Source organism: Lolium rigidum, chromosome 2 (genome assembly GCF_022539505.1).
Source record: "Lolium rigidum isolate FL_2022 chromosome 2, APGP_CSIRO_Lrig_0.1, whole genome shotgun sequence".
Taxonomy (NCBI): domain Eukaryota; kingdom Viridiplantae; phylum Streptophyta; class Magnoliopsida; order Poales; family Poaceae; genus Lolium; species Lolium rigidum.
In genome coordinates, this window is record NC_061509.1 from 52,477,761 (window position 1) to 52,498,655 (window position 20,895).

Here is a 20,895-nt window from a genome sequence, read left to right on the forward strand (position 1 = left end):
GGTGAGTCGAGGGACAAAGAAAGGATCGATTTTATTATCAACACAACCCTAGTTTTCTAGCAGTCGAGTACTTTTCCGGCTGAAACCCTCGAGATCTACTTGCCCTCTACTTCCACGAAAACCCTACTCTACAATCCGTAGGCATTGACAAGTCGATACCTTGTCAACATCCTCGTGTACCCTCGACGCTAGAGACGATACGCCGCAGCTCGCGTCGACGGAGGCTGGTCAGAACTGCGATACGCAAGATAATCCGGTTGGCGCTTTTTAAGACCCAAAGCCCCTATTCCTTCGTAGGGACCTGTTGGAGGTCCTGATGACTATGTGCTGAACTTGGCCCGATTAGACCGCTCCAAGCTCGATCTCAAGGGAAATCTAGGCGAAGTCGCCAAAGAATGGAAGCATAGACAAGGGTTTGAGGAGGCAAAAGATAGATATATTGATGTTTAACGATTGTGTGCTTAATTTCAAGCGGATGTCACCTCTCACATATATATGAGGTGGATGAACTTCTCGTACAAGGTTTGAACATCTCTTTTCATGTTTACAAGGTGGAAACATAGTCTAACTCTAACTTTAAAATAGGTAAGTCTTCATCCGGCTTGGTACTGGATCCGGATCCAAATATCCATGCCTACTCTTGTTTAGAGACGCCTTGATCCTTTAGTGTTGGATTCAAACTTTCCTTCGTATTCATGCTTGAGACACATAGATTATGGTATTTGAGCATCTGTCAACTATTGTCTGGTTAAAGTTGACCAATTTTTTTTGTATTAAACATAAGTTGACCAAAAACTGCCTTGGAGGTAAAAATGGCCCATGACCCTCCTAGGACCTTATGTGATCATAATCCCACCTAGGGACCAAGGTGGTCGGAAATCTTCCTTGAACCCATGATATCCTAGGATCCTCCTAAGACCTTAGGTAGTCATGATTCCACCATGGGACCAAGGTGGAAAATAATATGGCTTGGTCCTAAGGTGGTTTCAATTGGCTTTCCTTCCCATCACGATTTTTGGATTTCTTCAAGTTCATGCACCTTCTTTTCTCGCCAAGTTGGCTTAGGCCTAAGGTGGCAAAATCCGCCTTGGACCTAAGATGACCAAATCCTCGACGGATCCTCCTTGAGGCTAAGGTGTACCCGGATCCGCCTTACTCTTCAATCTAGTTCAAATCCAGACGCGTCCATCTATCATCTTTAGCTTCAACACGTCCAGCTTGTTTGACCGACCAGTGGCCCATAGCGTGGGTGATAATATATGTCCCCTGTTTTCTGGTAGAGCTTGGGTGCCAAAATATAATATGTGTAGAGCTTGTATAAGGGCGATGCTCAAGCTCATCAACCATTTTCTACTAAGAACGATATGTGTATATTGGCCGTTTGAGTGTTTAGGAGGATTTCCATACACTTGGGTGAAATGTCTTCATGTATTTTCCATTCATAGCGCGAGGAAGCATGTTTCCCTTCATATATTTCACCAAATACGAGTTTTTTCGATAAAGGGAATATATTAATATAAAGAGATACCAATTACACCCAGCCTCTGCAACAACGCACCACCCTAATGGCACTACGGATGCACACAACCAAAAAAAAGGAAAAGAAAACTAAGAAACAAAAGTCCCGCTACAATATCTCGGGCCAAACAACAGCAATACATCCACCGCCATGAAAACACCTGAATTACAGACTCTCCAAAAAATGACGCCTCCAAGAAGGGAACAGTGCTCAAACACCGTCGTCGCCCGATAAAAAATCTTAGGTTTTCACCCTGAAGATAGTCCCCACTCTCAAAACAATGCCTCCACCAAGGTCACTGCCAGGCACAACCAGTTAAGGCCAGACCTTGGGTTTTCACCCTGAAAGGTATGACTCGCGCTTCACCCGTGTTGTCGCCCCCACTTTCATACCGCTGCTCCGAAGCCCGGACACCAAGCAAGCCCCTCAACAGCGCGGAGACTTGAACCTCCCTTAGCTAGTCCTCCCTCCGGCCTTCATGAAATTCTCTTCTTCCGGCTTTCATCATGGATCCATAGTCACTTGATGTCAACACAGAAAAGAGCTTCGCGCCGCTCCCTCCAGAACCAAACGGTCGGAATAAACGCATGGGTGCGCACGACCGAATACCCCCGATCCAGCAAACTCCAGGCAAATCACTATTACATTCGCTGGCGGAGCCTTCCGGAACTCAACCCTCCGGCCAGATCACGAGTACAGGCCTCCGGTAGGTCCTCCTCTTCACGCAAGAGAGGCCCTAGGACCGCCGCCTTTATTCAGGTCAGACCCCCACGTCGGCGACCATCCCGGGCTGGCCAACCCAACCCTCCACCGGCGACACCATCGCCGGCTTCCATGCACCTCCATCTCACCGCCGGATGGCGGTGATAGATCAGAAATCCACCACCACCAACCGCAGGCCGACCCTCTCCGATGCATATCAAGGTCAAACTTCATGTATGGATCTAGCCAAACAATGAAAATCCAATAAAATCCAAGAAGATTCAGCTTTGTGTTTATAATACACATCCTTATATGCCTGAATACAACAGTTGGGTAAGACATCCCTAAACATCAGGATCAGATGTGTAGTATATAACACCACATAAGATAGGTTTAGGTTGTGATACTTAGCACGAATACGTGAATTTCTACTATTTGTCTCAACATTTATCTTAACTGCACATTTGCAATGAGACAAACTTGAAACAAAATGGCCTGGGATAGTTGAAGTTAACCTAGTTTTCTTTAGAAGTACTAACAGAATAGTATACCATATATATGTGCTATTGAGGACTACTTCCTATAATACAATTAGTTCTAACATGTCTACTCTAAACACATGATTGTTTAGAATATACCACCTATAACTCTATGATTTCTCTATGTGACATGCTCTCAATAAGCCTTCTTTAAACTAAGGACTATGGTTCCAGCATACTTGGTACAGTTATTAGGATTTTAAGGCCTAAGCTTTCGAACTATTCCTTAAATCCTACTCCTCATCATACTTCTATTAACTCACTTATGATGTTCTACTCCCTCACATCATGATTCTCAAGTGAATCATATATGATTACCAACTTTACCATGAAAAGTAAACTTGTATAACTCCTATCACTCTTCCTTACCTCCTATGATTGTCTCATCGTAGACATATACTACCTTATATAACTTATCTCCCGTACTTAACATCAGTCATTTGACATTTTAAATGACTCTTACTTAACCATACTTGTATTGGTATACTTCTTCCAATAGGATATCTTCCTTGTGGTTGTATCCTCTCTTTGGACTACCATGTGTTGTATACCAACTGTGGTCTACTACCACCCATTATCTTAAGCTTCAATGGTGTTCTAGTTGTTTGGAATGAAGCAAGATAACTAATTCACTTTACTAAAGAAAGATAGATAAGAAAGATTGACTCAAGTGTGTCGAGATTATTCTCAAGTGAATACCCATCTCAAGTCAAAAGAATAGTTCGTTTAGCATAGTTGGCTTAACTAAGATACTTCCTATAGACACTACCAAACCTATAGGTCTCCTTTAAAGGGTTTTAATCCTAGGGTCAAAGCATTTGCTTCGATACCAGTCTGTGGTGACCCCGCGTACCACTCGCATGGTGTAGTACACAAGTCGTTGACATAACACAAGTGAAACACCGTTCCACTCATATTACATCTCTCGAGTGGTACAACGAAACATATGCGAGTCCAAGGTATGTCTATAGAAGTACACACGAGCTGTTTACATAAGATCAACACAACCTCCTACTTTACAGTGAGGTAAAACTTCAAATAAAGCTCCAGAAGAACGACTCGTAGTCTATCTTATTGCTAACTTAAGTTCAAGAGCTACTTGGCTTGCTATAGAAATCTAGCTACTTAGGTGCTAGGATTAGGGAAAGGTTCCCTTCTATTACTAGTCTAGGTTTCCATTATAGCTGATGCGAAGTTGACTCCATTGACTTCTTTGATTGGATTCTTCTTCTTGTTGCAGTTGACTCCTTTGTCTTCGAGTTCCACGGTAGTTTCTCCTTCGGTGCCTTGATCTAAGAAGGGGTTCAAATGGGATAGAATGAGTACGAGCGTACTCAGCAAGTTCATATTAGGAAATATGTGTATCATGCACTAGCTACAGCCATAGACCAGAAAGTCATAGGCCAATGCAAGTTTTCATAAACATTTATTCAAACGGTTTATTTTATTCTGAAAACTATGCCCGTCAGTCTTCACAGGTTGACTAGAACTTCGTGGAGTTCCTTTCCTGCCGCGTTCGCAGTTCCCTTCCCGGAACAGGGAGTGACAGGCACAATTCTTGATACCCTCTGCAGAGGTGCGTTACTTTACCCCACAAGAGATCTTAACCATGTTGCCGCCGAGAGTATGTCCCCGTCCACACTTCCTTGGGTGTGAGGCCCGATATAAGATCCAAGCCAATCACCGCCTTCTCCGCGACCCCGCAAACCCACCCTTTTGTCCAACCGTACACCTCCAGTAGACTTCCCCGATAATACGGCTTTACTCATGGTGTACTCGGACAATCCCTCATAGATCGAAGAGCTTATCATCACTAATGGATGGGGATTTAAAAGGATTTCCCAACCTATTGCGGCGAGTGCCTCCAACACCCCACCGGCTCTCCGATCCGTTGGCGTGCAGAAGGGAAAAGATACAGCTGACTTCCCAGAGCCATTATAGATCTTATGGATAACGCGATATGTACGGCGCTAGAATCACTGGACGGCATTGGTACTTAGTCCTAGATGAGTAGTACCCATGCAATGGAACCTCCACCATATCAACACATACCATGGTTCCATTGCCCACCACATAGTCATATTCATAATTGTAAAATAATACTTTGCTTTTCAATGCATGAGTGATAAGTATAGTACTTTGCATATAGTTTGATACAAATAATCAAATGACATGAGCAAGCGATGAACTTGCCTTTCTTGACTGCAAGATTATGCAGGCAAAAGCTTCGATACGTGATAACTCCAAATTCTGAAATACCATCATCGTCCGGTAAGGACAATGTTTAAAGAACTGGCAAAGATGCTATAATGCATAGTATGAGATGCAATCGTCCCGAGCGTAACCTAACCTCGATGATTTAGGATGTATGAGTTGTAATGATTTCTTTAGGGTTGGTTGCACTTTTTAGAATGGTTCTCAAACAAGGTTCTTATTAGGGTTTGGTTATATTAGCATCATAACCAAGTGATATAAGGCATCATAATAATCATGCACATAAATAATAGTGGTGGAATAATATGTAAGATCGAGTTGTCAATTTTAAGTTCTGCAGAACATGGTTGATGATTACTTATACTATATTTTAAAAGAATAACTTTTGAAGAACATGTTGATTAAGAAATAATAAGTATTTCAAAGAAGTATTGGGCTTCTAAGGTTTGATTGACACTTGTACTTCAAAAGAATAACTTTTGAAGAACAGGTTAAAATAAGAATATGAACTACTATACATAGGAGCTATGGCTTTCTAGGGTTTACTATTGAATTCATTTAGTTTCAATAATAGGAACTAGTTGGTTCTTAACTTGGAATGGGTTTCTATATAACAAGTATTGGTAGGTTTATTGCTATGGTTTCTTCTAAGCATTATATATAAGGATGGTTATTAAGATGGTCCCATAAGTTTGCTATTAGGTTTACTATGGCTTCACATTTGCTTCATTAAGTAGTCACTAATGATTGCCAAGCTAAGTGGTTTCTCATTTCCTGAGTAGGGTTGAGTGGAATAGGAACATGTGATGTGCATTACTACACAAGATTGGTATTAGGGTTTATCATTATGGTTCAATTAGGGTTTGATGGTTGAGGTTGATCCTAATGGTATGGTATAATGGATTGATGATCAATGGTGCTAACATGTGGTAACAAGCTAGGGTTTATACCTAGGTGATACTAGTGAATCATATATATTTTAATTAAGAATAGGAACATGAAATGATAATCTCATGTGACTTGGTTTTATGTTGATGGATTATAAGCATGCATTCATTGGTTTCTTACTAGGGTTCTATAGGTATAGATGAATCTCACATGATCACATGTGATAAGCAACTAGGGTTTTAGAGTTACTACTAATGTGTAATGATCACATGAAATAATGAAATCAAAGTCTTACTAAATTGAAACTAGGGTTTCTAAGCTATGGTATAACTCCTAAAATGATAATTGGTAATAGAGTTGTGGTTACTAATTACTTTGAATCAAAATTAGTGATGGTTTGACATTTTATTAATTCTCACAAGATTTAATAATTAGAGTAACTCCTATTTAGGTTTTAATTAAGAATCAGAGTTTAATAATTGTTATTAGGTTTTAAAATATTTAATTTGTTAACTTAGGAATGTTTTAGTAAATAAGTTTTGATTTACCAAAATAATATTGGCTTATAATATTTTCTTGAGTTATTACTATTTAAGGAAAATAGAAAATAGTAATTTGCAAATTAGGGTTTATGAATTACCACTAATAATTAAGTTAATGCAAATATGATAAATAAAATTAATCTTAACATTTTACTTAGTTACTGCATAGTTAAAATTTAAATTTGAAATTTCACTAATTATTGAATTCCAATTGTATTTTGAATAAATGAAATGGCATAATTAATAAAGATAAAAATAAGTGAATTTTTATTTTGACACACATTTTTGTTTTATATTTTATTTGAATAGAGTTTATTTTTGTGAGCATTTTGATATATTATTCATAATTTTCTAAGCTGAAATGAATTTTCTACAATTTTTCAAAGTTTTAACTATTTACTGGTTTTTAATTCAAATGCTAATTACTAAACATACCGGTTTGCTCTACACACCAGAGACAGACAGGTGGGACCTTGTCCGATCAGCTGCCACGTCAGGTGCCACATGCACTGACCAAGTCAAAATGTTTGATCGGCCGGGAACACGGTGGCCGGCGAGAAATCAAGGGCGGCGCCGATGATTCGGGGTTTCCGCGCGTGTGTGTAGGTGCTGGTTGGATGCATGGACCTCTGATGAGCTAAAAGGTGGCGGCTCCCCCTCTGAATGGTCACCGGAGTTGCTCTGGTGAGCATCAACTGTGGCGGCGCACGGCGGCGGTATTCTAATCGGAGGCTAGGGGTGATGCCGAGACGAAAGGAAGAGTTCCTGAGATGCGCACGCTCACCGTGAGGCTTCCCAGATGCTTGACGGAGTCTGCCGGAGACGAGGACGACGACAAGCTCCACTTTTCTGCGGAAGGCCGACGAAAGGAAACGGACGATTGGTGATGATTGAGACCTCCTCTCCTCGATTTCCTTCCACGAGGATGCTCCCAGAGACACGGCGCTCCTCCTCGACTATGCGGCTGAGACGGGGGTGGTCTTAATCGGCGGCTAGCCGGAGAACTGGCCGTCGGTGGTTTTTGTTGCTTGCCAGAGATAGAGAGGGCTAGAGGGAAAATGGAGTGACGGAGGTGAACAAGGAGTACACGGAGGTGCTTCCCTCTATTTATAGGCCGTGGCTAGGTCGGCATTGCCGGCGCGTCGCCGGAGACGGTGCGGATATGGCGACGAGGATGAACTCAATTCGGGCGCGAATCTTGGCACGATTTGGATAGGCTCGGACGCGAGAAACTTGTACGAAATTCAGAGATGGTCTGTGACGTCCGGCGGCGTGCTTATCCTCGTCGAGGACGTGGCCGAGCTCCGCATCTGTGCTGTCGACGACGGGGAAGAAGACGATCTCGTTTTCTTCTCGCACGATTCTTAAAGCAATCGAATCGGTATGTGGCTTTGGGCTGGGCTGTGTCTGGGCTGTGTCGGCCTGCTTCGGCTGGTGTGGTGTTGGGCTGCGACGAAGTGGTGATGGGCTGCTGCGATGCTGAGGTCCAGGTAAGTTTCCCTCCAATTCTCTTTTCAAATTTGCTATTTGTATTTTATTTTCTGTTTTCCATTTGTTGTTTAAATTCAATTTGAATCTGATTAATTTTTGCAGGTTCTAAATTATTTGAACATCAAAACCATTTGATAATGATATTCACTATCTTGTTTTGTTTTCAAACATCCATTTATAATTGAGTAATGTTTGTGCTTATGAGGCACAAGTTAAAATTCAAATAGATATTATTTTAGGGTTTTGGTAATGCTTCACTAGTTGAAGTATAAATAGGCATGAGGCATGGCAGGGTTCTACTTCTAATCCAAAGTGATACTTAGATTTAAATGCAAAGGTGATCTAGGGTTCTAGTGGTGAGCACCCATGTGATACACAATTAGTATTTGGCTATGGTTAGCATCTATAATCTCTCTATTCTATTACTTCTCTCACTTCTCAATGTCTTGGAATATTCTAAGGTCCTACTTAAGAGATGATGATATGATCCTCTAAATATATGATTTCCTAGGAATTCTACCTTGGTATCTTCTGTAGCTTGTTCTTCAGGAATTCGATAAACTCTGCATCTTGTGGTATGCCTCCACCTCCTAGCTTCTTCATCTTGATCCTAGCTAATGCATGGAGTGGCTCTATGTGTGTGCTTCCTTGTTTCATGCTACAAGATGATGAAATGGATGAAGGGTGTGGCTCTATTTATAGGCTTGGGCAAGCTCTAGTATCATGACACATAGGTGGTGACTCTTGATTTGGTTTGATGAGTAAGGTGCTTGGTTGTCATGCCCTCATCCATAGCAATCCTTTGAGCATGAGGTGGCAAAGCTTGGAAAGCAAGTCATGTAGATATTTTCATCCCATGTGGCAAGATCATTATCCTCTCATATGATTTATTTTTGGATAGCCAAGTGGCATTTGCTACTAAATATCATGTGGATGATTTTATTATTGTGGATGAGTCATCATACCATCTTTGATTGGATTTACATTATAATATTGGTAAAAAGGTTAATGTTGAGGGTTATTTCTCAAGTTTGGATAGTTGGGTTTGATTTCACCAAGGCATGATCATATGAGTTTCAAAGTACTCATAGTTAGTTTTATTCAAATAGTTTGAACTATAATTCGTAATGTAAATGGATTTAGTTTTATGATATTCCATATACTTAATAAGTTATGATTTAAATAAGAATGTGTGGCATTTATGCACTTTAGACCCTGTGGTTTACCTTATTTGGTAATAAGTTTGCAAGTGAATTAAATTACACACAAAGGTAGTTGCTAACTTTTAAGTGTTAATAAGTTAGGGTTTGATTCTTAAAGAATGTGTTGTTGTAAATCTAATTCCATTTGATCTAATCCATAGATCAAATCATCTCTACCAAAACAAGGTTTAGCAAAGATCACGAGTGAAGTTTATAGCGCTTGACTTGATGATCTACTTCAATTCCAGCAAGTCAAGTGAAACTTCGATTCATCGTGGTAAGTTTTATTTGAAAGCGCGAAAATTCCCGGATTTTCTATGCATGAATGCAATGCACACTTTGGTGTTTTCTCATTTTGTAGCCTCTAAACCTGGGATATTACAGCCTCTCCCCTTAAACCGAACTTCGTCCCGAAGTTCGAACGCTCTCATGTTTCGGAATGTTGAAATGTCTTGAACAGATCACCATCCTTCAACTCCATGGTGATCACACTAGATATAGTGAAATATATCCCTTGTCCAGATCCTTCCGGATTCTTCGATATCCGGCATCGATACTTTCTTCAATTCTATGATTTCTTCCAACACTCTAAGCTTATAGGCTTACTATCCAAAAATTCTTGGATTAAGACATCTTATTGTGTTAATGGACTTTCCTAATGGTTGTGGTGACATCTACCTATTTGGGTACTCAAAGCTTGGTTCTACCAGTTGCGGTAATCCAAATTGCGGTGTAATATGGCACTACGATTTACCAATTTGCGATACTCAAACCTTAATTTTAAAAGATTTATTTAAGGTAGGGTATTGTTTTCCCTTACTACCATAACGAAAGTAATGGTACTTGGTAAGATATTACGATAGGCATGGTCCTGGTTGTTTAGTCCTACGAATGGATTAGACTCATTTAGTCCATCCAATCATGGCTTCTAGTTTTAAGCTAGTTATCTTCCTTTTGGGTTCTTTTAGGCTCCATGAAAGGAATATTTCTAATAGTCATTAGTTTTGGTATAGTCAAACTCCTTCAATCTTTTGTTTTCTTAGGCTTTGATTGTCCTCCGATATCTTCTTCATCCAACTTCATTATCTTAGACTTACTTGAGGTCTTTTACTTCTGAGTAATTATCAATTACCCACTCAAGTTAGGGTCTAACCCTTACTTCTTCGAGATATAAACCTCGGCTTCTGGTCTGACAATCTCCTGAGAGTACTTTTATATGGGTACTTCCCAAGAACCTTATAAAAATAAGATCGGACTTCCTCTCAGTTCAGACCTTTTTCTCCAGTCTATCATACTCCAAATCATATTTTAATACTTCTCCTTCAACCTTCCTCTCCCCCTTGGAGTTTACTAATGATCTTCAAACTTCCTTTCTTCTAATCATTAAACTCCAAGGTTAGAAGTTTAGTCTTGGTCTAACTTGTAGTTTGTACTTTTCTAGAGTCTCACAAAGAATCCTTTGTGGTGTATCCACTCAGTTGTGGGTATCCATTAGGAATCCTCCAATAAAAAATTACCAGCTACGAGATACCAGCTGTGAAATACTAGCTGCGGAATCCCCCTTTCTTTTAGGTAAAGAAATGTTCAGGCTGTGGCTATCTGGTACCAGCTGCAGACTACCTAGTACCAGATGTAGCTTATTGGATACTAGTTGTGGCTATGTTGTGGTTGTCAATATCTACCTACCAGCTGTGGCTACTTACATAGCTTTAGTTAAGATATACCTCACTTAACATTCTTTCTCTTCATGGTTATCCTATATCAGCTGCGGTCTTATCATACCAGCTACGACTTCACTTGTCTATTTTCCTTCTTCCAGGGTTTGTTTTACAAGATAACCACTTGTTGACACTATGAAAATAGTATTGTAAGTGACTTCGCTTGCATTCCCTTCTTCCATAATGAATACGGCTCTACTTCTACTGCTCCATATTCACTATTTTTCTCACTTTCATGGTACTTCATGTTGAAGTACTCCTTGATTAAGGATAAAAGTAAGTTTCGATTGGTCCTTCCTTTAGAGTATTGTGGTTGCTTCCCACAATTTGACTTCTTTCTTCCAGTGAACCTTCATCTTGTCTTCCAAAATCTTCAGAATTCGTCACTTCCTCACACGAATACCTTTACCCTCTAGACCTATAACATCAAGTAAGAGCTTGATATTGCAACATGCATTTGCATATCAAGGTCAAACTTCATGTATGGATCTAGCCAAACAATGAAAATCCAATAAAATCCAAGAAGATTCAGCTTTGTGTTTATAATACACATCCTTATATGCCTGAATACAACAGTTGGGTAAGACATCCCTAAACATCAGGATCAGATGTGTAGTATATAACACCACATAAGATAGGTTTAGGTTGTGATACTTAGCACGAATACGTGAATTTCTACTATTTGTCTCAACATTTATCTTAACTGCACATTTGCAATGAGACAAACTTGAAACAAAATGGCCTGGGATAGCTGAAGTTAACCTAGTTTTCTTTAGAAGTACTAACAGAATAGTATACCATATATATGTGCTATTGAGGACTACTTCCTATAATACAATTAGTTCTAACATGTCTACTCTAAACACATGATTGTTTAGAATATACCACCTATAACTCTATGATTTCTCTATGTGACATGCTCTCAATAAGCCTTCTTTAAACTAAGGACTATGGTTCCAGCATACTTGGTACAGATTATTAGGATTTTAAGGCCTAAGCTTTCGAACTATTCCTTAAATCCTACTCCTCATCATACTTCTATTAACTCACTTATGATGTTCTACTCCCTCACATCATGATTCTCAAGTGAATCATATATGATTACCAACTTTACCATGAAAAGTAAACTTGTATAACTCCTATCACTCTTCCTTACCTCCTATGATTGTCTCATCGTAGACATATACTACCTTATATAACTTATCTCCCGTACTTAACATCAGTCATTTGACATTTTAAATGACTCTTACTTAACCATACTTGTATTGGTATACTTCTTCCAATAGGATATCTTCCTTGTGGTTGTATCCTCTCTTTGGACTACCATGTGTTGTATACCAACTGTGGTCTACTACCACCCATTATCTTAAGCTTCAATGGTGTTCTAGTTGTTTGGAATGAAGCAAGATAACTAATTCACTTTACTAAAGAAAGATAGATAAGAAAGATTGACTCAAGTGTGTCAGGATTATTCTCAAGTGAATACCCATCTCAAGTCAAAAGAATAGTTCGTTTAGCATAGTTGGCTTAACTAAGATACTTCCTATAGACACTACCAAACCTATAGGTCTCCTTTAAAGGGTTTTAATCCTAGGGTCAAAGCATTTGCTCTGATACCAGCTGTGGTGACCCCGCGTACCACTGCATGGTGTAGTACACAAGTCGTTGACATAACACAAGTGAAACACCGTTCCACTCATATTACATCTCTCAGAGTGGTACAACAGAAACATATGCGAGTCCAAGGTATGTCTATAGAAGTACACACGAGCTGTTTACATAAGATCAACACAACCTCCTACTTTACGGTGAGGTAAAACTTCAAATAAAGCTCCAGAAGAACGACTCGTAGTCTATCTTATTGCTAACTTAAGTTCAAGAGCTACTTGGCTTGCTATAGAAATCTAGCTACTTAGGTGCTAGGATTAGGGAAAGGTTCCCTTCTATTACTAGTCTAGGTTTCCATTATAGCTGATGCGAAGTTGACTCCATTGACTTCTTTGATTGGATTCTTCATCTTGTTGCAGTTGACTCCTTTGTCTTCGAGTTCCACGGTAGTTTCTCCTTCGGTGCCTTGATCTAAGAAGGGGTTCAAATGGGATAGAATGAGTACGAGCGTACTCAGCAAGTTCATATTAGGAAATATGTGTATCATGCACTAGCTACAGCCATAGACCAGAAAGTCATAGGCCAATGCAAGTTTTCATAAACATTTATTCAAACGGTTTATTTTATTCGAAAACTATGCCCGTCGGTCTTCACGGAGTTGACTAGAACTTCGTGGAGTTCCTTTCTCGCCGCGTTCGCAGTTCCTTCCCGAACGAGGAGTGACGATCCACAATTCTTGATACCCTCTGCGGAGGTGCGTTACTTTACCCCACAAGAGATCTTAACCATGTTGCCGGCCGAGAGTATGTCCCCGTCCACACTTCCTTGGGTGTGAGGCCCGATATAAGATCCAAGCCAATCACCGCCTTCTCCGCGACCACCGCAAACCCACCCTTTTGTCCAACCGTACACCTCCAGTAGACTTCCCCAGATAATACGGCTTTACTCATGGTGTACTCCGGACAATCCCTCATAGATCGAAGAGCTTATCATCACTAATGGATGGGGATTTAAAAGGATTTCCCAACCTATTGCGGCAGTGCCTCCGAGCACCCCACCGGCTCTCCGATCCGTTGGCGTGCGAAGGGAAAAGATACAGCTGACTTCCCAGAGCCATTATAGATCTTATGGATAACGCGATATGTACGGCGCTAGAATCACCGGACGGCATTGGTACTTAGTCCTAGATGAGTAGTACCCATGCAATGGAACCTCCACCATATCAACACATACCATGGTTCCATTGCCCACCACATAGTCATATTCATAATTGTAAAATAATACTTTGCTTTTCAATGCATGAGTGATAAGTATAGTACTTTGCATATAGTTTGATACAAATAATCAAATGACATGAGCAAGCGATGAACTTGCCTTTCTTGACTGCAAGATTATGCAGGCAAAAGCTTCGATACGTGATAACTCCAAATTCTGAAATACCATCATCGTCCGGTAAGGACAATGTTTAAAGAACTCGCAAAGATGCTATAATGCATAGTATGAGATGCAATCGTCCCGAGCGTAACCTAACCTCGATGATTTAGGATGTATGAGTTGTAATGATTTCTTTAGGGTTGGTTGCACTTTTTAGAATGGTTCTCAAACAAGGTTCTTATTAGGGTTTGGTTATATTAGCATCATAACCAAGTGATATAAGGCATCATAATAATCATGCACATAAATAATAGTGGTGGAATAATATGTAAGATCAGTTGTCAATTTTAAGTTCGCAGAACATGGTTGATGATTACTTATACTATATTTTAAAAGAATAACTTTTGAAGAACATGTTGATTAAGAAATAATAAGTATTTCAAAGAAGTATTGGGCTTCTAAGGTTTGATTGACACTTGTACTTCAAAAGAATAACTTTTGAAGAACAGGTTAAAATAAGAATATGAACTACTATACATAGGAGCTATGGCTTTCTAGGGTTTACTATTGAATTCATTTAGTTTCAATAATAGGAACTAGTTGGTTCTTAACTTGGAATGGGTTTCTATATAACAAGTATTGGTAGGTTTATTGCTATGGTTTCTTCTAAGCATTATATATAAGGATGGTTATTAAGATGGTCCCATAAGTTTGCTATTAGGTTTACTATGGCTTCACATTTGCTTCATTAAGTAGTCACTAATGATTGCCAAGCTAAGTGGTTTCTCATTTCCTGAGTAGGGTTGAGTGGAATAGGAACATGTGATGTGCATTACTACACAAGATTGGTATTAGGGTTTATCATTATGGTTCAATTAGGGTTTGATGGTTGAGGTTGATCCTAATGGTATGGTATAATGGATTGATGATCAATGGTGCTAACATGTGGTAACAAGCTAGGGTTTATACCTAGGTGATACTAGTGAATCATATATATTTTAATTAAGAATAGGAACATGAAATGATAATCTCATGTGACTTGGTTTTATGTTGATGGATTATAAGCATGCATTCATTGGTTTCTTACTAGGGTTCTATAGGTATAGATGAATCTCACATGATCACATGTGATAAGCAACTAGGGTTTTAGAGTTACTACTAATGTGTAATGATCACATGAAATAATGAAATCAAAGTCTTACTAAATTGAAACTAGGGTTTCTAAGCTATGGTATAACTCCTAAAATGATAATTGGTAATAGAGTTGTGGTTACTAATTACTTTGAATCAAAATTAGTGATGGTTTGACATTTTATTAATTCTCACAAGATTTAATAATTAGAGTAACTCCTATTTAGGTTTTAATTAAGAATCAGAGTTTAATAATTGTTATTAGTTTTAAAATATTTAATTTGTTAACTTAGGAATGTTTTAGTAAATAAGTTTTGATTTACCAAAATAATATTGGCTTATAATATTTTCTTGAGTTATTACTATTTAAGGAAAATAGAAAATAGTAATTTGCAAATTAGGGTTTATGAATTACCACTAATAATTAAGTTAATGCAAATATGATAAATAAAATTAATCTTAACATTTTACTTAGTTACTGCATAGTTAAAATTTAAATTTGAAATTTCACTAATTATTGAATTCCAATTGTATTTTGAATAAATGAAATGGCATAATTAATAAAGATAAAAATAAGTGAATTTTTATTTTGACACACATTTTTGTTTTATATTTTATTTGAATAGAGTTTATTTTTGTGAGCATTTTGATATATTATTCATAATTTTCTAAGCTGAAATGAATTTTCTACAATTTTTCAAAGTTTTAACTATTTACTGGTTTTTAATTCAAATGCTAATTACTAAACATACCGGTTTGCTCTACACACCCGAGAGACAGACAGGTGGGACCTTGTCCGATCGGGTGCCACGTCAGGTGCCACATGCACTGACCAAGTCAAAATGTTTGACTGGCCAGGGAACACGGTGGCCGGCGAGAAATCAAGGGCGGCGCCGATGATTCGGGGTTTCCGCGCGTGTGTGTAGGTGCTGGTTGGATGCATGGACCTCTGATGAGCTAAAAGGTGGCGGCTCCCCCTCTGAATGGTCACCGGAGTTGCTCTGGTGAGCATCAACTGCGGCGGCGCATGGCGGCGGTATTCTAATCGGAGGCTAGGGGTGATGCCGAGACGAAAGGAAGAGTTCCTGAGATGCGCACGCTCACCGTGAGGCTTCCCAGATGCTTGACGGAGTCTCGCCGGAGACGAGGACGACGACAAGCTCCACTTTTCGCGGAAGGCCGACGAAAGGAAACGGACGATTGGTGATGATTGAGACCTCCTCTCCTCGATTTCCTTCCACGAGGATGCTCCCAGAGACACGGCGCTCCTCCTCGACTATGCGGCTGAGACGGGGGTGGTCTTAATCGGCGGCTAGCCGGAGAACTGGCCGTCGGTGGTTTTTGTTGCTTGCCAGAGATAGAGAGGGCTAGAGGGAAAATGGAGTGACGGAGGTGAACAAGGAGTACACAGAGGTGCTTCCCCTCTATTTATAGGCCGTGGCTAGGTCAGCATTGCCGGCGCGTCGCCGGAGACGGTGCGGATATGGCGACGAGGATGAACTCAATTCGGGCGCGAATCTTGGCACGATTTGGATAGGCTCGGACGCGAGAAACTTGTACGAAATTCAGAGATGGTCTGTGACGTCCGGCGGCGTGCTTATCCTCGTCGAGGACGTGGCCGAGCTCCGCATCTGTGCTATCGACGACGGGGAAGAAGACGATCTCGTTTTTCTTCTCGCACGATTCTTAAAGCAATCGAATCGGTATGTGGCTTTGGGCTGGGCTGTGTCTGGGCTGTGTCGGCCTGCTTCGGCTGGTGTGGTGTTGGGCTGCGACGAAGTGGTGATGGGCTGCTCGCGATGCTGAGGTCCAGGTAAGTTTCCCTCCAATTCTCTTTTCAAATTTGCTATTTGTATTTTATTTTCTGTTTTCCATTTGTTGTTTAAATTCAATTTGAATCTGATTAATTTTTGCGGGTTCTAAATTATTTGAACATCAAAACCATTTGATAATGATATTCACTATCTTGTTTTGTTTTCAAACATCCATTTATAATTGAGTAATGTTTGTGCTTATGAGGCACAAGTTAAAATTCAAATAGATATTATTTTAGGGTTTTGGTAATGCTTCACTAGTTGAAGTATAAATAGGCATGAGGCATGGCAGGGTTCTACTTCTAATCCAAAGTGATACTTAGATTTAAATGCAAAGGTGATCTAGGGTTCTAGTGGTGAGCACCCATGTGATACACAATTAGTATTTGGCTATGGTTAGCATCTATAATCTCTCTATTCTATTACTTCTCTCACTTCTCAATGTCTTGGAATATTCTAAGGTCCTACTTAAGAGATGATGCTATGATCCTCTAAATATATGATTTCCTAGGAATTCTACCTTGGTATCTTCTGTAGCTTGTTCTTCAGGAATTCTGATAAACCTGCATCTTGTGGTATGCCTCCACCTCCTAGCTTCTTCATCTTGATCCTAGCTAATGCATGGATTGGCTCTATGTGTGTGCTTCCTTGTTTCATGCTACAAGATGATTAAATGGATGAAGGGTGTGGCTCTATTTATAGGCTTGGGCAAGCTCTAGTATCATGACACATAGGTGGTGACTCTTGATTTGGTTTGATGAGTAAGGTGCTTGGTTGTCATGCCCTCATCCATAGCAATCCTTTGAGCATGAGGTGGCAAAGCTTGGAAAGCAAGTCATGTAGATATTTTCATCCCATGTGGCAAGATCATTATCCTCTCATATGATTTATTTTTGGATAGCCAAGTGGCATTTGCTACTAAATATCATGTGGATGATTTTATTATTGTGGATGAGTCATCATACCATCTTTGATTGGATTTACATTATAATATTGGTAAAAAGGTTAATGTTGAGGGTTATTTCTCAAGTTTGGATAGTTGGGTTTGATTTCACCAAGGCATGATCATATGAGTTTCAAAGTACTCATAGTTAGTTTTATTCAAATAGTTTGAACTATAATTCGTAATGTAAATGGATTTAGTTTTATGATATTCCATATACTTAATAAGTTATGATTTAAATAAGAATGTGTGGCATTTATGCACTTTAGACCCTGTGGTTTACCTTATTTGGTAATAAGTTTACAAGTGAATTAAATTACACACAAAGGTAGTTGCTAACTTTTAAGTGTTAATAAGTTAGGGTTTGATTCTTAAAGAATGTGTTGTTGTAAATCTAATTCCATTTGATCTAATCCATAGATCAAATCATCTCTACCCAAAACAAGGTTTAGCAAAGATCACAGTGAAGTTTATAGCGCTTGACTTGATGATCTACTTCAATTCCAGCAAGTCAAGTGAAACTTCAGTTACTGTGGTAAGTTTTATTTAAAAGCGCGAAAATTCCCCGGATTTTCTATGCATGAATGCAATGCACACTTTGGTGTTTTCTCATTTTGTAGCCTCTAAACCTGGGATATTACAGAAAGGCCCACGCCGCCGCCACGCCCCGAGGGACTTTGCCCCCCCCCCCCCCCCGGCGCTACCGGCGGCGGCGACGGAGGGTGGGGTGCGGGAGATGTTAGGGTTGGCGTGCGGGAGAGGTTAGGGTTCACCAAATACGAGTTGCCGGGTACGATCCCCGCGATCCATAGAGGCCCTTTCTAGCTAGGTGACCACTTGTCAAATTTCCAACTTCTAGATCGAATCAATTGGCAGGATAGTTTTCCAGACCAAATCTCCAACTTGGAATTCTTTAAGTCGAACCTTGTTGTTGTATTTTTAGCCACACACAACTTTTCCTTCTCAATGACATGTAAGGACACCAGGCATCTATTGGCCACTTCGTTGATGTTGTCCACCATGAGATCGTGGTAGTCTTTAGCCGATAAATCATTATGATGAGCAAACCTTAGGGCGGCCAGATTCACCTTTACAAGTAAGACGACGTCTCGTCCGTAGACCAACTCAAAGGGAATAACTTTGGTTTCTCCATGCCTTGATATTATATGATCCCACAACGCCTCTGATAACACCTCATGCCACCACCTTCGATGAGCCTCAATTTTCTTCTTGATAAGCTTGATCAAAACTTTGTTGGTAGACTCGGCGTGTCGATTGGCTTGGTCGTAGTAAGGAGATGAACGGATCATCTTGGTCCCATGGGATTCTACTTGACCTCCTTCGCCATGAAAGATGTGCATTGATCTGTAGTGAGAGTCTGGGTATGTCGAATCGATGAACAATATGCTCGCATATAAACTGGATCACCTCCTTGTGAGTTATATTTTTGAGAGGTACTGATTTAGACCATTTAGTAAAGTAATCGGTGGCCACCAATATGAACAAATGCCCCTTTGATGAAGCCGGGTGGATCATGCCAGTAAAATCAAGCACCCATCCTCGGAAAGGCCACAGTTTTATTATAAGATTAGGCATAGAAGTCGGAGCCAGCTGAATGTCGCCAAACTCTTGGCACACTTTGCACCCCCTTGTAGTATCTGAAGCATTCATTAATCATAGTCAAACAGTAAAATACGGCTTGCCATTACATCCATTTCATCTTTTGGGCCGACTGATGTGTACCACATAAGCCGTCGTGTTATTCTCCCATGGCGGCTCTAGCTTGGTCTTGACCCAAGCATTTCAAGAGCAAACTGTCCACGTTTCGGCGATACGGGTCATCAATCATCATCGACCAATGTACTATTTAATAGTCATTTGTCGAACAGCATTATCCGTTTTCTGGCTTGGATCTATAGATAGGTGATAACGGGCTTCCTCCAGTCGGCGATCTTGCTGCTCTTGGATCCCCTACCATCACCTGAATCATCGGTTAAACTGGATTTATGAATGTCTTCGGAAATTTCAATGCCAACCAAATCAGCAGGCAAGGCGGATCTTCGAAGGTCTTCGGATATTTCATTGTCAACTGAGTTAGCGGGCAAGGTGGATCCTTTCCATGCGAGCGAAAAACGCTTCGGGCTCGCTCTCGCCCCCCGCGCGGGCGAGAGGAGCCAACCCTAGCGCTGCCGCCCGAACTCCTTCCCCTCCTCCTCCCCTCCGCCGCCGCTGGCGCGGGCCGCCGGGCGTTGCTCGTGCGGTGCCGGCGGCGGCGGCCGGCCATTCCCCGCGCGCGTGGCAAGGAGGCGCGGAGCTCGGCGCCCGCGGCGGTGCTCTTCGGCGGTCGTCGGTCCGGCGCGGCTGGGTGGATTCGGTGGCGATGGCGCTGCTCCTTGGCGGCGGGGCGGCGTGGTGCGGGTAGGCGGCAGGCTGGTCGCCGGCGTGCGGCCGGCAAGGTCGTCTCGGCCCAGATCTGGACCAGTTTGGGCCCAATCTGGGCTTGGACGGGCTGCCCTATGCGCGCTGTGGTCGTTCCCTGGAGGTGGCGGAGGTGCGTCGGCGGGGTTAGGTGGTGGCGGCACTGCCGCCGGCCTGCTGCAGCGCGGCGGCGGAGACTTCACGGGCCAGTTTGGGCTCGGTCGGGCCAGCTCGGGCCTGGTGTGTCTCTGCTACTACGTCCGGTCGGCTACCGCGAAGGCGTTGGAGGTAGTGCCCTCCCGCGCGGCTGCGGTGCTGCTGCCCCTTACCCGCTGCCCCTCTCCCTTCTCTAGGCCTCACGATGGTGTCCGCAGTGAGACGGCGAAGTTGTAGTCAAGACCGTGGTGGCGCATGCTGGTGGGCGACATGTTGGGTGGGCTCTTTGGATCGTTCAGGGTGGTGGTGGTTGGGGTTAGGAGAAATCCTTGCCGGCTCGTTCGGCTCCGATGCGGTGACGCCTGCGGGTGCCATCCTTCCTTCCTGAAGGGCATCGGGTGTACCTCCTTCACCACCCCCGCCGCGTACCGGGGGAAACCCTAGGCCTTGTCCGGGCAGCAGCGGCGCCATCGTCGCTTTCCTTGTTGGATGTGTTGCTTGGTATGGGGGCGATCCAGAGTGCGAGGCGCGTGGTGGGACATGTCCGGAGGGCGCAACGGTGGCGACTCGTCTTCGTTTTTCCGTCGAGCTGCCGATGACAGCATTTGTTTCTCTTTTCTTTCTTTTTGTGTCTTT